Below are 14112 nucleotides of genomic sequence, written 5' to 3'. Positions count from 1 at the left end.
AACAGGATTTATAACAGAAAGTAGAAAATATTTTTTTTTTGTTTTTTTTTTTTTTTTCTGTCTTTTTTCATTTATATAATAAAAAAACAACAACCCAGTGGTGATCACATACCATCAAAACAAAGCTCTATCTGTGTGAAAAAAATATATTTAATTTGCATACAAAATTGTATGACTGCACAATTGCCAGTTAAAGTAGCACAGTGCCCTGGTCAAGGAAAAACCTTCTGAGATCAAGTGGTTAATGCCAACTTGATTAATGTTTATCATATAATCAATCATATATCTTTTATGTATTTATGAATTGCTTAAATACATTTTAGCCATGATGGAGGTTTCAAGCCACTGAGACTGCATTCACCGCGATTTTGACGCTTTTCATTTTGCACTTTTCAGCTCGTTTCTGAACAGCCGTTCGTCAACCAGCCATGTTGCGAAATTGGAGGAGATAGCTTATTATTTATTATTGGCCTTGGAGTTATTGCTTTGACCCAAGTCCAGTCCAGGAACAGGAGGAGGAGGATTTCTTGGACCAAAAATTGGTTGCTTTAATAATCGTGACCAATTATGTCATATGCCTTTGCTGCGGGAGCTCCAGGAGAATAATCCAGACGATTTTCGGAATTATCTGAGGGACTGACCCCTGCTTTCACCAACTCTTGGCATTGTTCACCCCTATATTAAGAAGCAGGACACATGCATGAGGCTTTATTTAATTTTTTGGTTGAATAATGATTTGGTTTGATATATTTTCTATATTTTTGGATGCATAGAATGCACTTTTTGGTTACGTTTTATTGACAGATAGCATGTCTAATTTTCTTTGTTTTCTTTTTTAATGCACAATAAAAAAAATTGTGTAGAATAATACTTGGCTATGTGTTTTACTTCAAATGACAGTTTGGGAGTAGGCAGTTACATTTAAAAAAATACAATGTAAAATTAACAAGGGACACCAGCATATCTTAGATATAGATATGGATATAGATATAAGGGACACCAGCATATCTTAGATATAGCATATCTTAGACACCAGCATATTGTATCTTAGATATAAAAAACTAAGGGATAATGGTTTTTGGTAATGCAACCAAAAAAATTAAAAAAACATAATAATAATATTATTCTTGATATCACTAGAAAAAAAGCCTTTAAATATGTTTGGCAGAACTTCGTCATTATCACCAGCAAAGCAGCTTCATTATTATCCCATTAAAGAAGAGAATGTGCGCTGCATTTCCACATTTCATAATCTGCCGTGTCACGAATGTGGATTCTCCATTACGAATGCTAGTTTTACAAGACCGACCGCTTCTGGCTCATCCTTGCTTCCAAGCATGCATGTTTGTACTTTGGACTTTTGTCCGACAGACTTGTGTCCAGATGCTCAAAAAATTAAACAGACCGTTGTCCACAGAAAATTTATCAACCTGCCATCCAACATTTGTCCACGGAAAGTTGGCCAACAATTGTCTGATGAATCGTACAAATGGTCGGATTTTCCCCCAACAGCTTGTCATCACACAATTCCTGTTGGAAAATCTGATCATGTATACAAGGCTTAACAGTGGATTGCAGGTAGATTCAGCTAATCTGGTACTGAAAACTTTTGTGATCGAAGAACATTTTCTGATTTAGAATAAGCCACTGCTATTAAACTATGCCTATTTACCCATACCCCGTCAAACTAAAGCATTTTCCCTATCACTATGCACGGGCCACTTGAAGGCCTTCCCTTAATCACAGTTCTTCTAATGAGCCCCGAGTAGCTCAATCCAACACTGGTCACTGATCTGGAAAATGATACTGAACAGAAAAGCGAGGTAACAATTACTTATCTGCACATTTTTTCCTGGACAGCGGTCTGAAAATTAAAACAAGGGATGTGGATGGGATTCCGGTAAATAAAAGGTCACATGTGACTGACATTCACTCAAGTCCTAAGCAAGATCAGTGCCATACAATGGCAGAATTTACAGCCTGGACTGCAGTCCTGCAATGAGGATCATGATAGCAGGAAGAGGGAAAGAGTCCTAGGAACCATATGAAGGCTTGTTGTAAGTAAAAATAACTTTCTTACACAGCTGAGATTTTATGCATAATATGCAAGTGTACTACAAGCAAATTTATAAATGCTGAACTGTGTAATATGGCTACAAAAAAAGAGCAATATGCTTGGTGTAACAGGCTGGGAAGCCACATGGTTATATGTTACTTTGCCCACCCGACCACGTCACAGAGTTCTGTGAATGTGAGAACTACAAATACTGGCAGTCTTTGTGGCTGTCGGCTTGTAGTTTTCAAAGAATTATTAGTGCATGTTGAGCACTCTAGGAAGTTTACTGATGCTTCCTGTCAGTGTGTAACTGCTTGTTTGTATGAGGTACAAATAGATAGCTTACACAGACTGTCTGCAAGAGCCCTGCATTGCACCATGATCTGCTGATTGCAAGTGCAATGCTTTACAGGCTCCTAGTAAAAATAATAATAAATGCTAATTTTTTTACCTGAAAAAAGATGTAGGTTTATTATTATTATTTTTTTTTTTTTTTTTACAAAGCTGCACTTATCCTTTAAAAAGGTCAACTTTTTGGGGATTTTTTTGTAAAAATACATTTCCACTTAGCAAACACATATGGGCAAAGAAAAATTTTACAGTGTCTCTTTACTGGACTTTTACAAGTTTTGTTTTCTCAGATAAAAATAAACCCACTTTTCATCATCACCTCTTATTCATATCATATAGTTACACATAGTTACATAGTAGGGGAGGTTGAAAAAAGACATTAAGTCCATTAAGTCCAACCTGTGTGTGTGATTTTATGTCAGTATTACATTGTATATCCCTGTATGTTGTGGTCGTTCAGGTGCTTATCTAATATTTTTTTTTTCAATTATCGATGCTCCCTGCTGAAACCACAGCCTGTGGAAGAGAAATCCACATCATCAGTTTTTGGCAACACCTATATTTGTCAGCAACTATTTTCAAGGATGAAGCACATAAAAAGGGCAAAATTAGAACCAAAATACCTATATTTTTTTTCAAGTTTTCTTACTCAGATAGGTATATTATCTATGGCAAAAGGCCATTCAAGAATTTGGGGGCAATTCACAAGGAGTGAACTACGGCTGGTGTCAGTGCTTCAAGAGCCACCACACACAGATGTATCCAGGATATGGGCTACAACTGTCGCATGCCTTGTGTCAAGCCACTCCTGAACCAGCTACAATGTCAGAATCGTCTTACCTGGGCTAACAAAAAAAGGCCTTGACTGTTGCTCAGTGGTCCAAAGTCCTTTTTTCGAATGAAGCAAGGTCCCAGAGTCTGGAGGGAAAGTGGAGAGGCACAGAATCCAAGTTGCATGAGGTTCAGGTTGAAGTTTCCACAGTCATCGATAATTTGGGGAGCCATGTCGTCTTCTGGTGTTAGTCCACTGTGTTTTATCAAGTCCAAATCAGAGCAGCCATCTACCTCTACCAGGAAATTCTAGAGCACTTCATGCTGCCCTCTGCTGACCAGCTTTATGGAGATGCTGATTTAATTTTCCAACAGGACTTGGCACCTGCCCACACTGGCAAAAGTATCAATACCTGGTGTAATAGTATCACTGTGCTTGATTGGCCAGCAAACTCTTCTGACCTTAAACCCCATAGAGAATCTGTGGGGTATTGTCAAGAGGAAGACCCAACAATGCAGATAAGCTGAAGGCCACTATCAAAGCAATCTGGGCTTCCAAAACACCTCAGTAGTGTCACAGGCTGATCGCCTGCAACACTGCTGAGGTGCCACGCCGAATTGATGCAGTAATTCATGCAAAAGGTGCCCTGACCAAGTATTGTGCATACTATACTGTACATAGTCATACTTTTCCATAAGCCAACATTTCTGTATTAAAAATTATGTAATATTCACATTTTCTGAGATACAGAATTTTGGGTTTTCACTAGCTGTAAGCCATAATCATCAAATGAAAAGAAAGAAAATTATTGAAATATATCACTCTGTGTGTAACGAATCTATAGATATATGAGTGTCACTTTTTTAATTGAATTACTAAAATAAATTAACCTTTTTATTATATTCAATTTATTTTAGATGTAGCTGTATAGTAATATATGTATGGTACAGTATATAGCATTGGGAATCTATCATCACCTTTAATCATGTGTGAGTGAACGTAACAAAAAATAAACCAATTTTTGCTAGCTCTCCATTGGATAATTGAAATAAATACTGCTTCACTCTTTACAAATTGAACATTTACTTTGACACTTTGGACAGTTTCTTCGCTTTTAGTAAATCATTTGCACAGAGTTAAATAATGCATACTCAGGATGCTACATTTGGTCTTGTCATATAGGCTTCAATGACCTCTGGTCATAAATGTGTTATCCTTTTGCATGCTATAGTTAAGCTTATTGTCTGCTCTCCTTGCATCTAATACCCAAAATGTTTCTATCTAGGCCACATTTAAATTTGGTCTGCAAGTGGTGACACAAGCCATGCAATATTACTGATTGAGAACTAAAAATATGTATGGCCTCCAGGGACCAAGATGTTCTTTTTAAAGACAGGCTGCTACTATTCATTTCAGACCTTGCATTGATTGTCCATTAGTTCTTTTTTAAGAGCACTCTGAAAATCCATTGTGGACCATGCCCTTATGAGAAATTACATTATTTTTAATAAAATATAAATATAGTGAAATGGCAATAACCAATATGCTCTGTATTACAAATGCACACGCTGTCAGATTGATGAATGGATATTCTGTAGTTTAGCATTCCTTAGTGTGCAGTATTTGTGGGGACATTTGTGTTAAAGAACTAGTGCAAGCTAGATTCATACGCATAACAGTCAGACTTGGCAATAGGCAGAATTAGTGACAAATCTGCGGGCTGACAAATCTGTGCATGCTTGAAGTGCCCAGTCAGACAGTAGCACTGGACATGGGGGCAACACTGTAACTTTTGCAGTAAGCGCTGATACCCTGGAGAAAGAGTACAGTGATGTATAATCTACATTACTATATTGCTTTCCCAGTATGGCTACTTAGGGATAGATGGCAAGGTGAGAACCTCATCTCATGCTACTGCTACTCAAGGAGCACTGCCTAAGGCTACATTTTTATCTTTTATCATGAAAAGAATGGCATTGTGATCATGGCAAAAGCAAGTTATTTTCTTTTTATTTATGTCCATTTAACCTTCCACACTTCCTTTAATCCAATAACAAAATGTTCTATTTATCTATAATTTACTCTCAAAATGACCCAAGCTTGGTCATATTAAAACCATCTTTCACTGCATTTCATGGAGAATACTTTTCCAATGACAAACTGCAAATGTGCTAAGCAAAAGCTTTCAAATGACGATTTGTCTTACTCAGCACTGGAATTCCTCCATGGATTAATAGAACAAGCATAACGCTGTGATGCACACAGCATTTGGGGCAACAAAGACACCAAAGCTTTCATTATTTTTTTTTCATATGTCTTAACAGCGCATCATTTTTTAAGAGTTATACCGAGCAAGAATATTTAGAATCACAAAGATTATGAAGAACGGTGGAAGCACTAAAGGCAGGAAAAAAATTAATTATGTAATCATTTGAAAACAATAAAAAAGTCCTGGTTCTATCTTACCTTCATATGACATGTATATATACATTCATCCATGTTGGGCCATGTAGCTTTAGGTCCAACCATATCTGTATGCATAAAGTTATGTACAATAATGTGACATTTTAATAAAAGATAATGTGCTTTTCTCTTTTATTTATTCATTAGCAAAATGTGGGAGGATCCTAAAATACTCTTTGCTACCCATCCAATAAAGTTCCCCAATTTTCTGTGATCCCTGTCTCAGTAGGCCATCCATGACAACAGTGATGTGAGTGAGTTCTATAACTATGTGTACGTCAGAAGAATAATTTCACTAAATGAAGAAAGTGGATAAAAAGCAGATAAGTACAGTTGGCCTGTACTTTTCTGTGTTAATTTGGTGTTAGGAGCCAGGTAACAATATGGTATTGATTTCTAGCCAATTAGGTCTATCTCTTGAAGAAGATGGATATTCTCCCTGTGAGAGAGTACAAATTGGGCACAGAGGGCAAAAGATTTTATATTTTCATCTTGAACTTTGCCTCAAAATGAAAGAGGGCCTGTAGGTGTGCAAAATGGAGTGAAGCAGCAATATATAATATTTTTCTCCCAACCGCGACAACCTTGGCAAACAGATGGCTCCTAAAGCGTAACTCCACTTTTATTGAGAACAAAAAACATTCCCCTCTGGGTGATCTATGTACATTGCAAGGATTATAACAACCTTTATTGCAGATTTCTACATTTTGTTATTCTGAAGAAATCCCTGTGTGTGTGTCTGTGCCTCTGGGGTGGGTCTAATGGGAGTGGTATCATAATTATCAGTCAGCTGTGCAGCTGCAGGACACTAATGAGGAAAGCTGCTGGGCCTGAATCCCTTTAAATGTGTTCCTATTGGAAATATCTCACCAAAAATTTCATTTTTGTTGCAGGGAATGCCTGAAATCTGACTTGTATCTTAGGCAGACCTCTGGGAAAATTGGTGAACCAATCACACAAGCAGGAAATTATGTTTCTGGGGGGTAGTCAGTACACATTCTGTGTACAGAATAACTCCATGTAGCCATATTGCATTGCATTTATAGACAATTACAAAAGCTGCAGTTTGAAAAGGAAAGGTCATTTTTAATAACGTTCAATTACAATAAGACTTGTATCTCAACTGTACATGCAAGACTTCTCCCTATACGGTGCTACCCTCCTATAATATAATTTCTCCCACCATGCTGTCAAATAGATCTATTTTACCATTTTATTAACATCCTCTTATCCAGGCCTAGTAAACACTTCTCTTTCTTTAACGCTCTAGTTTTGTCCCCTACTACTTCCACCTACTAACTCAATTCATTGTCCAGGACATTGCCAACCATTTCAAAAACAAATATAGAAGCAATCTGTGATGCATTTCCCATTTTCCAAATATCTCTCCTATTTAACAAACCATGTCTACTGTCAAAATAAATACTTCACTCTTTTGACCAAGCTACATCAAAGGAGGTTGCTAAATTCTTCCCAGACCCCCACCTAACCAATTGCCCCCTGTACTCTGTTTCCTCACAACTATAGTGGTCACCTCCTGCTCTATTCTATGCTCTCTAGCTCACATTTTCAATCTCTTCCTCTCTTCTGGCATGTTTCCCCCTAAAACATGTACTGGTCACCCCCTTACTAAAAAAGCTGACTCTGGACCCCACCAGTCTATTCAGCTGAAGACCCATTTCTCTCCCTAATTTACCTCTCAACTAGAACTCCTGGCCTCCATCTGTGCCACTAAATCACTGACAACCATCTTTGCGACTGCTTATTGTCTGGTTTCTGCCAACAACACTCCGCAAAAACATCTTAAAAAAAAAAAACTACTAACCGATAAAACCAATAGCCACTACTCCAAACTTTTAGACCTTTATGCTGCCATTGATAAAGTTGACCACCTGCTCCTCCTCAAAAAACTCCCTTGGCCTCTAAGACTCTGCCCTCTTCTGGTTCTCCTTCAACCCATTTAAGCACTCCTTAAGTGTTCAAGAAACCCATTTGTTTCCTTATACTAGGCCTTAAAGCGGAATTCCGGCCATAGAATTATTTTTTTCTAGCATCCCATCATAATGCATTAATAACCCCAATAAACTTTATATATGTTTGCTAGTGGATCTTAATTTTATATATTTTTTATACTTACTATTTAAAAAACCCTCTTCTGGCTGTTGCCATGGTAATTGTGGGCATGTGAAACCCAATCTCAACCTCTTTCTGGATTTATGATGCAGAGGTGCATGCTGGGTAACCAGCATGCACCTCCTTGCTCTCGCCTATGCGTGATGCTCTGCCGCCCGTATCGCCAATTGTTTAGAAAGTTACCATAACAATGGGTGGCATTGGAGGAAGGTCCCGCCCCGTTGTTATGGCAACATAGATGTGATCCAACTTAAATCACGTAATTTCCTGTTGGGAAATAACACATTTTTTTGCTCACAGTACTGCCCACTGACTCCTGGGAAATGATGACTCACATTTCCCAGGAGCATAGGCAAGGGAGGAAATTATGTGGAGCTCCGTGGACCCGGAAATGGCAGATTAGGAGCCACTACATAGCAACAGGGCGTTTCTAGTGAGTAAAACATTTGTTCCTCCCAAATGTTTTTATTAATACTACGAAAGAACTGTGAATATGTAAAAATGTTTTTCTGGGTGGAACTCCGCTTTAACCACTTACAGACCGCCGGCGTTGTTTTACATCACTACTTTGAAGGAGAATATCATTGTTATGGCAGCAGCTAGCTGCCATAACCCCGGTATCCTCTTCTTCTTGGTCCGTTTTCAGATAAACATGGTCTCTGTGGCAGATGAAGCCCACACGCAATCGTAATATCTGACATAATGATTCCGTCTGACCTTTTCTGCCGTAAAAGTCCGGTCGTGTGTACGCAGCATGAGGCATGGAGACGAGTGAGGGGATGATGGCCCCCTTGCGTCTCCATATCATTGCAAAGCGGAAGCAACGTCAAAATGTCACTTCCACCCATAGCTTTTTTTTTTTAGGGACTTTTTTTTTCAAATGACATTTAATTATTTTTTTTATTGCAAATGACATTTAATTATTATTATTTTTTATTGCATTTATGTGTAAATATAAGATCTGAGGTCTTTTTGAGAGGTCTCATATTTAAGAGGTCCTATTATGCTTTTTCTATTACAAGGGATGTTTACATCCCTTGTAATAGGAATAAAAGTGACATAAATATTTTTTTTATTTAAAGAGCAGTGTAAAAATAAAAAAAGGTAAAATAAATAAGAAAAGAAAAAATGTTTTCAACGCGTCCCATCCCGTCGAGCTCGTGTGCATGAAAACGGTGTTCAAACCACACATGTGAGGTATCGCCACAATCGTGCAAGAGCAATAATTCTATCGCTACACCTCTTCTGTAACTCAAAACATGCAACCTGTAGAACGTCGCCTATGGAGATTTTTAAGGGTAAATTTTGTTGCTATTCCACGAGCAGGCGCAATTTCGAATCAGAACATGTTGGGTATAAATTTACTCGGTGTAACATTATCTTTCACAATATAAAAAACAAAATGGGCTAACTTTACTGTTGTCTTATTTTTTTTAAATTTAAAAATCTTATATTTTTTCCCAAAAAATTATCTTGTAAGACTGCTGCGCAAATACGGTCTGACAGAAAGTATTGCAACGGCCGCCATTTTATTCTCTAGGAAGTTAGAAGAGAAAAAAAAAATTATATATATATATATATATATATATATATATATATATATATATATATATATAATGTTTGGGGATTCTAAATAATTTTCTAGCAAAAAAACCTGTTAACTTGTAAACACCAAATCTCAGAAAGAGGCTCGGTCCTTAAGTGCTTAAGCCATGGTTTTGGCTGTTTAAGCTCCTGCTGTCTTTGCTGTGTTGTGCCATGAATGTCCCTAATTGAAGACTAGTCCTCTAAATTGATTCTAAAACATCTTCCATTTATTCTGTCATTGGCTTTAAACATGGACAACGACAGTAGAGTTATACCAAGGCACTCTTGGTAAATTTGTCTACCCAGTCCACACATGCGGCTCATTATGCAAAACCTCACTAGCACTTATCATTCCAAAAACAATATTTATATACGTTTAAGTTTAAGATGTTACTTACAGGTTGAAGACTCCTTTTGGTTTAGAATCCTGAGTTTTAACTCCAACTAATCGAATCCAGATAAATCACAAGTCTCCATGAGCACTTAACCACTCCCCTTAATTTGTAAACTGCAAAATAGAAAACAAATATTGAACATAAATTACTAGATACTGGAAAAGGCAGTACTAAAGGTACTCAATAGTGGTAAAATAGTTCAATTGTATCTACTGTATATCCAAAACTTTTTTTAGTTTTGAATAGAATGGGGATGGATTAGAACTGTCTATTAGGTTTTGCTGCTATGTGAGGCTGCTTTGGAGAGATTCTTTAAAGGATAAGTTCGCCTTTTTTAGGAGCCTGTAAAGCATTACACCTGCGATCAGCAGATAGTGGGTGCAATGCAGTGCTCCTACAGACTGTCGGTGTATCATATATAGGCAGACAGTCACACAATGACAGGAAGACTCAATAAACTACAGAGAGTCCTCACTAGCCCCCTGGTAGTTCATTAAGAACTACAAGCCATCAGCTGCAAAGGCTCTCGATACTCCTATTTAATTAATTCACAGAGCCGTGTAAGGCTATGTGCTTTGCAAATTGTGGCAGTGGATGTGGGGAGAAGATCCCTGGTTGCTGTCACAATGGGCAGGAGTGGGAGTATAGTACATATAGTTCATACTTGGAGAAACCGCACATACTGGCTATATGAAGTCAGGCGCCAACAGAATCAAGCACCTACCTAGAGAAAGTCTCATGAAAGTCTCTGCTTGCAACACCAAAAAGCTGACTCAAGGTTGAAGCAGTTTCTATTGACAACAGAAATACAATGGAAGTAGTGGAGACCATATTTTTTATTAACACAGGGTGACCATCCCATGACCATAGGAGGGCCAACTTGTGACCTATGAAGTTATGGGTTCAAAGTAAGGATTGGATTACACATTTTAATCTCTTGCTGGTATGAGATTTAATGACTTTTTGCAAATCAAATCATCTCTGCCCACCTACACAAGTAGATCATCTACATCTACATCTACATAACTAGGGACAAGAGATGTTGCTTTTTCCTCTCTATCTGTTTGACTACAGATTTAACAAACTGCGTGGTGATCGAGAACCAGAAACTCTGCTGGGATGTAAAGAAGGCATATTTTATTCTGAGGGTTCATTAAGAAAGTACTGTATATGCTATGGGGGTTTTCTGGATTAGAAAAAAAGTACAGTCTTCTAGCTAGAAAAAAATAAACAAACCTAGACACTATAATTAGTGATTTTCTGCATTAACGCAAGAGCTAATTTTCATGTATTTTTTTTTTTTCTAATCCAACCAGTGAAATAACCCGAATTTGACATGGTATCAGCCTCTTGCCGTCTATTCTACAATATTGCTGAGGGAGCGAGAAGTAGTGCAAAGATCCAATCAGGTGTCATGTAGTGCAAGGAGCATGCTGATAGAAGGAGTAAAGAAAGTGACAGAAACCATGTCAGGAAGTAGGGCTAGTTTACACTAGCTTTGCCGTCTGAAGAGCTAACTGCATGCGGATTGCACTTCAGAGGTAATTTGACTGGCGGTAAGGAGGTGTTGTGTAGCCTCCTCAACACCTGCTTTAAGTTTACAGGTGCCCACATTCAGTTAAATGGGTTGAGTTCAGTGGGCTGTACTAGGTGGGGACTCTGGGATGCAAGGCGTTGTGGCTGCGACATTTGTACCCCCCTCTTCCTCTGCCTTTGCAGCATAAGGGGGAACGATTGGGTGTCAGTAAAAATGAGCAGAAAGTGTAAACAAGGTCTTAGACAGTTGTCACCAATTGGACAATGTACCCTCTCACATTTACTAAGCATAATATTGATTCTCCAATATAGATTGTTGGCTGGATAAGAGGTTAAAGTCAAATAATGCTTGAGTTGCCCAGCTTCAGCTAGGGACCAATTAAATTTCACACCTAACTACAATATACTGTATATTACATGTTTCAACCATTTCATGTGGTCCTCGTACCTCTCCTGAAATCCCCCCCCCCCCCCCCCCCCCCCGTCTCAGCAATCCTCAGTCGAGAGGAAGACAGAACTTCTCCTACAGATCCTGTGCCTCTCTTTGCAGCCACAGCACACCCTAATTTCTGCCTCCCCTGGTCTCAGCATTTAGCAGACTCCGACAGCTGACGCAAGCCCTCTTATCCTCCTCCAGACCCTGTTTTTTCTGCTTCCCAGCTCTGCTCCCACCTTCTTTCTAGTAGCAGCATAAGGTGAGGGCACTGTGATGTAAGGGAGAGTGGGGAGTGCTTGACTTCTAAAGGTGGGGTACACTTGACTTCTGATGTAAGGTGGTGGGTTCATTGGACATCTAGTCTTACACATACAAACGGCCCTTTGAGGGAAACCATAATGCTGTTGTTGCCTTCGACTAAATTGAGTCTGACATCCCTTCTGTGGATTATCAGAGATGTTATTGCTACCTACAGTTGCAACTGAAGTTTATCTTATGTGGTTTGTTACTACACACACACACACACTTTTTTTTCTACAGATATTCAGACAAAGTTACACAGTATGTAGAGAGAGGAGACATGGCCGGTATGTGTGCATTTGTGATATGTAGGAGCAGCAAAGGGCTCTTTTTTTCTTCTCGCTGATCTTTAAATACAGTAAAAATCACAAAGGAATTATGTGACCTTTAAAGAAAAACAGCCCGAGGAGAGACTAGATATACCAGGGTATGCTTAATTCTCATGAGACTAATGCTTTCAACTGTTATCACAAAAATATTTTTTTTTCTTGCACTGATAACATACACAAGACTAATTATCAGAATGTGTAAAGTATACTGTAATGTGTTCAATTTCAAAAGCTACAGATACAGCCCTAATCATCCCCTGACATGACATTAGAAGATACCGTATATAGGTATGCTGACCATACACATATATGTTTTTTTTCAGTTCAGTCTAAAATCTACTAGATTCCTTCATTTAATCTATACCGTGCAGATTGATGAATCTCTCACTGCAGCTGTTTTATTTTGACAGCAAACACAAACATAGGCTGCATAGGATTGAATGCAGCCACATTTTGGGCAATAATGAGCAAAAATCTGTATAAAATCCTTTTTCACTGCTACCAAACCCCAGAACTGCTCCACTCTATATATCCATCTTCTGATAGGCACAGCTGGTGCTGTAAGAATGTAAGAAGGAGTCGATAATGTTGTACCATATGTATTGGTCCTGTCCTTAAGCCTTATTGGCAGGCAGTTCACACTCTTCTCTATTTTCTCTTTGGGTCCTGGATCTCCTTCGATCCTAAAAAGGTTCCTTTTGGGACTGTCCCGCTCCCACTCCCCCCAAAAAAAAAGTCTAAAAGACTGCTAGCCCATGTGCTGACCGCTGCATGGTGCCGAGCGGCACTTCAGTGGGAAAAAAAGAGCATCCTCCTCTTTGACTGAGTTGCATGCCAGGATCTGGAATGTAAAGAGAAAGATGGGATGGAATATCTTACAGCATCCCTACACAACTCCTTCCAACTCCTTGGGCAAACATAATGAAGCCTGGGAATAGGCATGAGATGAACACCCCTTGGTTCGGTTCGCACCAGAATTTTAGAACCCCATTGAAGTCTATGGGACTCGAACGTTCGAAATAAAAAGTGCCAATTGTCCTAAAAAGGATTTGGGGACCCGGCTCCTGCCCCAGGGGACATGGGTCAATGGCAAACATTTTTTTAAAACTAGCGTTTTTTTGGGAGCACTGATTTTAATGATGATTAAAGTGGAAAAAAAAGTGAAAATTCCTTTAAATATTGTGCCTGGGGGGTGTCTATAGTATGCCTGTGAAGTGCCACTTGTTTCCCGTGTTTATAACAGTCCCTGCACAAAATTAAATTTAATTGAAAAAAAGTCATTTAAAACTGCTTGCGGTTTTAATGTAATATCTGTTTCCGGCAATACGGATGAAAATCATTGAGAAAAATGGCATGGGTAGCCCCCCTGCCCATTACCAGCCCCTTTGGGTCTTGTATGGATATTAAGGGGAACCCCATACCCAAATTAAAAAAAGGAAAGGCGTGTGGCCCCCAGGCCCTATATACTCAGAATAGCAGTATATAGGCGGTGCAAACAAGACAGGGACTGTGTAGGTTTGTTGTGTTAAGTAGAATCTGTTTGTAATTTTGAACTGATACATTTTTAAAGTGTAGCTCCAGTCCAAAAATCTATTTTTAAGCTTTTTGGAAAACATAGGGAAGGGTGTATAATTTTTTTTGCCGTCTGTCTTTTTTCATCTCACTTCCTGTTGTCTCCTTCCGTTTGCAAGTAGGAGACATTTGTAAGTTGGATGTTTGAAAGTAGGGGCCTGCCCTATATGCTCTGAAGAAAT

At 38.6% G+C, this 14112-nt stretch overlaps 1 long non-coding RNA gene across 4 annotated transcripts in view; it reads right to left on the bottom strand.

The window, feature by feature from the left end:
* LOC143924578 (uncharacterized) overlaps positions 1-14112 on the bottom strand; it is a 175192-nt gene that overhangs the window by 42179 nt on the left and 118901 nt on the right. For all 4 annotated transcript variants that reach the window (XR_013261894.1, XR_013261895.1, XR_013261892.1 and 1 more), the window contains exon 3: positions 9761-9870. This is a non-coding gene — a long non-coding RNA (uncharacterized LOC143924578). The remainder of the gene's footprint in view (positions 1-9760; positions 9871-14112) is intronic.

This window comes from Lithobates pipiens, unplaced genomic scaffold (assembly GCF_037356315.1).
Source record: "Lithobates pipiens isolate NorthernLeopardFrog02 unplaced genomic scaffold, aLitPip1_a1.2 Scaffold_22, whole genome shotgun sequence".
In the NCBI taxonomy this organism is placed as follows: Eukaryota; Metazoa; Chordata; class Amphibia; order Anura; family Ranidae; genus Lithobates; species Lithobates pipiens.
The sequence above is the reverse complement of the archived record's forward strand: the minus strand, read 5'-3'. Positions and strand labels throughout refer to the sequence as shown.